Below are 9,203 nucleotides of genomic sequence, written 5' to 3' on the forward strand. Positions count from 1 at the left end.
ACACAAATACACACACACAGTGGACGCACACACTGGACACACACACATACGCTGGACACACACACACTGGACACACACACACACACACACACACACACACACACACACTCACACTTGACACACACACACATACACACAGGACACACACACCTGACACACACACACACTGGACACACACACACACTGGACACACACACACACTGGACACACACACACACACACACACTGGACACACAAACACATACACACTGGACACACACACACACACTGGACACACACACACACATACACACCTGACACACACACACACAGGACACACACACTGGACACACACACACACACACACACACACACACACACTGGACACACACACACTGGACACACACACACTGGACACACACACACTGGACACACACACACACACACACACACACACAGTGAACACACACACACACACACACACTGGACACACACACTGGATATACAAACACAATGGACACACACACACTGATCACACACACACACTGAACACACACACGCTGAACACACATACACACACACACACACACACAAACACACTGGACACAGACACACTAAACATACACGCTGGATACACACACACACTGAACACACACACGCTGAACACACACACACTGGACACACACACACACACACACTGAACACACACTGGACACACACACACTGGACACACACACACACTGGACACGCATCCACACACACACACTGGACATACACACACACTGGATTCACACACACACACACACACTGGACACACACATCCATACACACTGGACACACACACACACACTGGACACACACACACACTGGACAAACACACACACACACACACTGGACACACACACACTGGAAACACACACACTCACACACTGGAAACACACACACTCACACACACTGGACACACACACAAACACACACACAGGACACACACACACACACTGGACACACACACACACACACACCTGACACACACACAGGACACACACACACACTGGACACACTCACACACACTGGGCACACACACACACAGGACACACACACACAGGACACACACACACACACACACATACACACACTGGACACACACAAACACACACACACACACTGGACACACACACTGGACACACACATACGCTGAACACACACACACACACACTCACACTGGACCCACACACATACACACTGGACACACACACACTGGACACACACAAACACACACACACACAGGACACACACACACACACTCACACACAGACTGGACACACACACACCTGTCACACACACACACACAGGACACACACACACACTGGACACACACACTCACACACACTGGACACCCACACACAGACACTGGACACACACACATACACACTTACACACACACTCACACACACTGGAAACACACACACACACACTGGACACACACACACTGGACACACACAAATACACACACACAGTGGACGCACACACTGGACACACACACATACGCTGGACACACACACACTGGACACACACACACACACACACACACACACACACACACACTCACACTTGACACACACACACATACACACAGGACACACACACCTGACACACACACACACTGGACACACACACACACTGGACACACACACACACTGGACACACACACACACACTGGACACACAAACACATACACACTGGACACACACACACACACTGGACACACACACACACATACACACCTGACACACACACACACAGGACACACACACTGGACACACACACACACACACACTGGACACACACACACTGGACACACACACACTGGACACACACACACTGGACACACACACACACAGTGAACACACACACACACACACACACTGGACACACACACTGGATATACAAACACAATGGACACACACACACTGATCACACACACACACTGAACACACACACGCTGAACACACATACACACACACACACACACACAAACACACTGGACACAGACACACTAAACATACACGCTGGATACACACACACACTGAACACACACACGCTGAACACACACACACTGGACACACACACACACACACACTGAACACACACTGGACACACACACACTGGACACACACACACACTGGACACGCATCCACACACACACACTGGACATACACACACACTGGATTCACACACACACACACACACTGGACACACACATCCATACACACTGGAAACACACACACACTGGACACACACACACACTGGACAAACACACACACACATACACTGGACACACACACACTGGAAACACACACACTCACACACTGGAAACACACACACTCACACACTGAACACACACACACACACACACTGACACTGAACACACACACATACTGGACACACACACATTGAACACACACACACAGGACACACACACACACACACACTGGACAAACACACACTGGACACACACACACACACACACACACACACACACACTGGACACACTTACATACACTGGACACACACACACACTGGACACACACACTGAACACAACCAGCCCTGCCATTTCTACCTGTCCTGATCTAGTGTTTCACCCCTGACCTGCTCACACCGTCTCACTGTCCATGTCTGCTTTTAGCTCCCACCTCTACTTCACTGTGTTATAATGGACCTTATGCTTGTTATGTCACCTCTGTAACCAGTTATCAAACATACTGACCTTTCTGACCCTATCCCATGGCCCTACTTTCTACAACTGAACATTTACATTCCTCTATGAGTTTTGTTTAGTGTCCATTTACTTATGTATTTGTTGTATATTGGGGTTGTGCTGCAGAGCATCATGGGGGTTTGTATGTGTTGAGATGATCACGTTCGAGATAAATGGTTGAACTGATTCCTGTCTCCTGTCTCATCATTATTGAATTGTTATACAGACGTGGTTATGAAACCCACGAGACATAACAAAAGATTGGTGATGAGTAAGTCTGAATCTACAGGAACTATTCTGTCTGGAAGAAGTGGGTTTTTACAACTGTTTAAAACTGTTATTTTCTGTGGTCCAGTCTAGGCTAATGTTAGCACAGTGTATTGATAGCAGAGGCAAGTGCATAGTCCAGCTAGCTAAGAGAGAGAGTTAACCAGTGGTGTAAAGTACTTAAGTAAAATACTTTAAAGTACTACTTAAGTAGTTTTTTGGGGGTATATGTACTTGACTTCACTATTCATATTTTTGATTACTTTTACTTTCACTTCACTACATTACTGAAAAAAATAATGTATTTTTTACTCCATACACTTTCCCTGACACCCAAAAGTACTTGTTACATTTTGAATGCTTAGCAGGACAGAAAATGGTCCAATTCACACACTTATCAAGAGAACATCCCTACTGCCTCTGATCTGGTAGACTCACTAAACACAAATGCTTTGTTTGTGAATTGTCTGAGTGTTGGAGTGTACCTCTGGCTGAACGTAAATTTTAAAAACAAGAAAATTGTCTGGTTTGCTTTATGTAAGGAATTTGAAATGATTTATACTTGTACTTTACTTTTGATACTTAAGTATATTTTAGCAATTACATTTACTTTTGATACTTAAGTATATTTAAAACCAAATACTTTTAGACTTTTACTCAAGTAGTATTTTACTGGGTGACTTTCACTTTTAGTTGAGTCATTTTCTATTAAGGTATCTTTACTTTTACTCAAGTATGACATTGGGTACTTTTTCCACCACTGGAGTTAACATCATCATGGACGGCAGAAAAGGACTGGAGACGGACATCGCATAACTTAGTCCAAATGGTGGTCAGAATGTTTGTCTTAACTAGCCTGATAACTCCAACATGTCTGATATGAACATTGACATAAACCCTCTACATACTTGAGTTTCTCCAGTCTGCAGTGTGGATCCTCCAGTCCAGCAGAGAGCAGTCTGACTCCTGAGTCTCCTGGGTGTTTGTAGCTCATGTCCAGCTCTCTCAGGTGTGAGGGGTTTGACTTCAGAGCTGAGACCAGAGAAGCACAGCCTTCCTCTGTGACTAGACAGCCTGACAGCCTGCAAGAGTAAAATCATATTAAAACCACACTGCTATTCTTTGGTGGTGAAGATAGTGGCAGTATATTTTTCAACATTTTCAGTTAAATCAGTGTCCTGAAACCTGCTCTATCTATTCATAAATGGATGTTTCATTATTAGAAATGACAAATTATCAAAGTATTGCTTGTAGAGAGAAAAATGTATAGTCCGAATATTTGAGTAGACTGACCAGAGCAGTTTAAAAAGCAGTATCAGTCCAAAGACAGACAGTGAGGTATCAGATTTACCCCATAATGACAAAGTGAAAACAAGTTTTTAGACATGTTTGCAAATATATAGAAATACCTTATTTACAGAAGTTTTCAGACCCTTTGCTATGAGATTCGAAATTGAGCTCATGTGCATCCTGTTTCCGTTGATCATCCCTGAGATGTTTCTACAATTTGATTGGAGTCCACCTGTGGTAAATTCAATTGATTGGACATGATTTGGAAAGGCACACACCTGTCTATATAAGGTCCCACAGTTGACAGTGCATGTCAGAGCAAAAAACAAGCCATGAGGTCGAAGGAATTGTCCGTAGAGCTCAGAGACAGGATTGTGCCGAGGGGAAGGCTACCAAAAAATGTCTGCAGCATTGAAGGTCCCCAATAACACAGTGGCCTCCATCATTCTTAAATGGAATAAGTTTGGAACCACCAATATTCTTCCTAGAGCTTGCCGCCCGGCCAAACTGAGCAATCGGGGGAGAAGGGCCTTGGTCAGGGAGGTGACCAAGAACCCGATGGTCACTCTGACACAGCTCCAGAGTTCCTCTGTGGATATGGGAGAACCTTCCAGAAGGACATCTCTGCAGCATTCCACCAATCAGGTCTTTATGGTAGAGTGGCCAGACGGAAGCCACTTCTCAGTAAAAGGCACATGACAGCCCGCTCGGAGTTTGCCAAAAGGCACCTAAAGACTCTCAGACCATGAGAAACAAGATTCTCTGGTCTGATGAAACCAAGATTGATCTCTTTGGCCTGAATGCCAAGCGTCACGTCTGGAGGAAACCTGGCACCATCCCTACGGTGAAACATGGTGGTGGCAGCATGCTGTGTGGATGTTTTTCAGTGGCAGGGACTGGGAGACTAGTCAGGATCGAGGGAAAGATGAAAGAGTAAAGTACAGAGAGATCCTTGATGAAAACCTGCTCCAGAGCGCTCTGGACCTCAGACTGGGGTGAAGGTTCACCTTCCAACAGGACAAGGAGCCTAAGCACACAACCAAGACAACACAGGAGTTCTAAAAACCCATAACTTTGTCATTATGGGATGTTGTGTGTAGATTGATGAGGGAAAAAAACAGTTTAATCAATTTTAGAATAAGGCTTTAACGTAACAAAATATGGAAAAAGTCAAGGGGTCTGAATACTTTCCAAAAGCACTGTGTAACTATACACTATATATACAGCAGTATGTGGACACCCTTTCAAATTAGTGGATTTTGATATTTCAGCCACACCGGTTGCTGACAGGTGTATAAAATCGAGCACACAGCCATGCAATCTCCATAGACACTAAGCGGTCCCGTTCTGTGAGCTTGTGTGGCCTACAACTTCACGGCTGAGCCGTTGTTGCTCCTAGACGTTTCCACTTCACAATAAAAGCACTTACAGTTGACCGGGGCAGCTCTAGCAGGGCAGAAATGTGACTTGTTGGAAAGGTGGCATTCTATGACGGTGCCATGTTGAAAGTCAATGAGCACTTCAGTAAGGCCATTCTACTGCCAATGTTTGTCTATGGAGATTGCATGGCTGTGTGATTTCATACACCTGTCAGCAACGGGTTTGGCTGAAATAGCCGAATCCACTAATTTGAAGGGTTGTCCACATACTTTTGTATATATAGTGTATTTCCCTTGTATATTACTCATGTCTCACCCGTCCAGTTATGCTGCTCTGGCGCCATCCTGTGGACAGCTGGGAACACAACTTCAACTCCATTACATTCAATGTATCCCACAAAGTGCCACTTGGCTGGACAAAGCAGTCTGAATGGAAATCAGGTACATATATGAAATCAAGCAGACACACAGCCTTACATGTCATATCACTGAGTCTCAGTTTAAATCACGGTTTAAACATAACAAGTCATTGCAAGTGAAACCATTTCTCAATTAGGTTTTAGGTTTTATTTATTCACACCAAAGAAAATAAGTGAAAGACAAAACACTGCAGATAAATAAACAGGTAAAAACGGTGTTCAGGTGAGGCTGGAAGCTCAAAAGGGCTGATATGAAAATAAACAGGTAAAAACGGTGTTCAGGTGAGGCTGGAAGAAAAAACATGTTTGATTATGTATGTGTGTGAGAGAGAATCAGGCTACATGGAGGATTATTGGGTAGTTTGGTTCATCAGGCTGACCCCCAGTCTTCATGGAGGGGATTATTGGGTAGTTTGGTTCATCAAGCTGACCCCCAGTCTTCATGGAGGGGATTATTGGGTAGTTTGGTACATCAGGCTGACCCCCAGTCTTCATGGAGGGGATTATTGGGTAGTTTGATTCATCAGGCTGACCCCCAGTCTTCATGGAGTGGATTATTGGGTAGTTTGGTTCATCAGGCTGACCCCCAGTCTTCATGGAGGGGATTATTGGGTAGTTTGGTTCATCTGGCTGACCCCCAGTCTTCATGGAGGGGATTATTGGGTTGTTTGGTTCATCAGGCTGACCCCCAGTCTTCATGGAGGGGATTATTGGGTAGTTTGGTTCATCAGGCTGACCCCCAGTCTTCATGGAGGGGATTATTGGGTAGTTTGGTTCATCAGGCTGACCCCCAGTCTTCATGGAGGGGATTATTGGGTAGTTTGGTTCAGTTTGGTTTAGCAGTAGGCTAAACTAGCTAGCTGCATTTGCTAGCTAAGTAAGTGAAACTGAAAAAAAATGACAATCTTTCTCTCTCTCTCTCTACTCACCACATTTGATGCACTGTAGTGCTAGCTAGCTGTAGCTTATGCTTTCAGCACTAGATTCATTCTCTGGTCCTTTGATTGGGTGGACAACATGTTTGTTCATGCTGCAAGAGCTCTGATAGGTTGGAGGACGTCCTCCTGTCATAGTTACTGTGTAAGTCTATGGAAGGGGGTGAGGACCATGAGCCTCCTAGGTTTTGTATTGAAGTCAATGTACCCAGAGGAGGACGGAAGCTAGCTGTCCTTCGGCTACACCATGGTGCTACCCTACAGAGTGCTGTTGAGGCTAATGCAGACCTTCTTTGCAAAATAATGTGTTTTAAATAATTATTTGTTTATATGTGATTATATTTAGTATAGTTTTATCTAAAAATGATTTTATTTTTATGAAATTCAGTGAGGAGGATGGTCCTCCCCTTCCTCCTCTGAGGAGCCTCCAGATCACTGACTTCCTGAAATGTTCGAGGGACCTCGTTGGGTACCTCCCCTCTTTCCCAAAGAGGAGGAAGAAGAGTACCCAGTTGTCATCTGCTTCTTGGTCCTCAGCCCAAACATTATGGACATTAATGTATTCGGAAATGTACATTATGGACAATTGCTGGACATCTGACAGACATGGTAGAGGCCAGATTGTACACCTCAATACTTAGAATGTATAGCAGGTTGTCACTGTATACAGTCTTAGTACCTACCTTTGAACGGTTCCATTCATACACCTGGTGAAGTAGTCCCCCATTGTGCAGATGTAGGTGTAGTTACCACTGTTGGGTACAAGTGGCCCCACCAGGTCCATTCCCACCAACTCCCAGGGTTCTGAGGTCTGAAAAAGAATTCCATACTTTGCCTTAATAACTGACGGCTAGTGTTGAGATTCATCGCTTTTAAATCATTGACATTGGGATGATTCATAGACATCTCCATCATTATAATTGTACCTTCACAGATTTATAATTCACTTCCTGAATGGCACAGTCAGAATTCCACCTCTGCCTTCTGTTCAACAATAGGTCTTTCCCCTGGCAGTTAGGACATTGGGACACCTCTGCCTTCTGTTTAACAATAGGTCTTTCCCCTGGCAGTTAGGACATTGGGACACCTCTGTCTTCTGTTTAACAATAGGTCTTTCCTCTGGCAGTTAGGACATTGGGACACCTCTGCCTTCTGTTTAACAATAGGTCTTTCCCCTGGCAGTTAGGACATTGGGACACCTCTCCCTTCTGTTTAACAATAGGTCTTTCCCCCGGCAGTTAGGACATTGGGACACCTCTGTCTTCTGTTTAACAATAGGTCTTTCCCCTGGCAGTTAGGACATTGGGACACCTCTGTCTTCTGTTTAACAATAGGTCTTTCCCCTGGCAGTTAGGACATTGGGACACCTCTCCCTTCTGTTTAACAATAGGTATTTCCCCTGGCAGTTAGGACATTGGGACACCTCTCCCTTCTGTTTACCAATAGGTCTTTCCTCTGGCACCTTAAGAGAAGATACATACAAGACGTGTGGCATTGTTGAAGCCTCCTCATTTTCTCTAAGGACACCAAATCAACTAAATGCACTTCATCTCCATGAATAACAATGAACAAGCAGAGTTTGACTCAAAGGTGTGTGACCATTAACATTGGCTACATATCCATTGTCCTTCTACCAAAGTGTGGACTTGCACATTTCTTCTGGTCTCATGTATTTACCAATGGTGTAAAGTAGCTCAAACCAATTTCAGGTGGCTTCATCAACAGACGGAATGTATTCAACATTTTGACCAGGGCCCATACGGTTCCACAGGGTTCCACAGGGTTCCATAGGGTTCCACAGGGTTCCATAGGGTTCCACAGGGTTCCATAGGGTTCCACAGGCATCCACAGGGTCCCACAGGGTTCCATAGGGTTCCATAGGGTTCCACAGGGTTCCATAGGGTTCCACAGGGTCCCACAGGGTTCCATAGGGTTCCATAGGGTTCCATAGGGTTCCATAGGGCTCCATAGGGTTCCATAGGGTTCCATGGGGTTCCATAGGGTTCCACAGGGTCCCACATGGTTCCACAGGGTTCCACAGGGTTCCACAGGGTTCCATAGGATTCCATAGGTGTCTGGTCAAAAGTAGTGCATTATACAGGGCAAAGTTATAGGGAATAGGGTGCCCTTTGGGACGCATTCCTCCAGTTGAGCCCCACCCTGCCTATTGTAAAT

The sequence above is a fragment of the Coregonus lavaretus genome, assembly GCF_964263955.1.
Source record: "Coregonus lavaretus genome assembly, contig: HAP1_SCAFFOLD_777, whole genome shotgun sequence".
Classification (NCBI taxonomy): Eukaryota; Metazoa; Chordata; class Actinopteri; order Salmoniformes; family Salmonidae; genus Coregonus; species Coregonus lavaretus.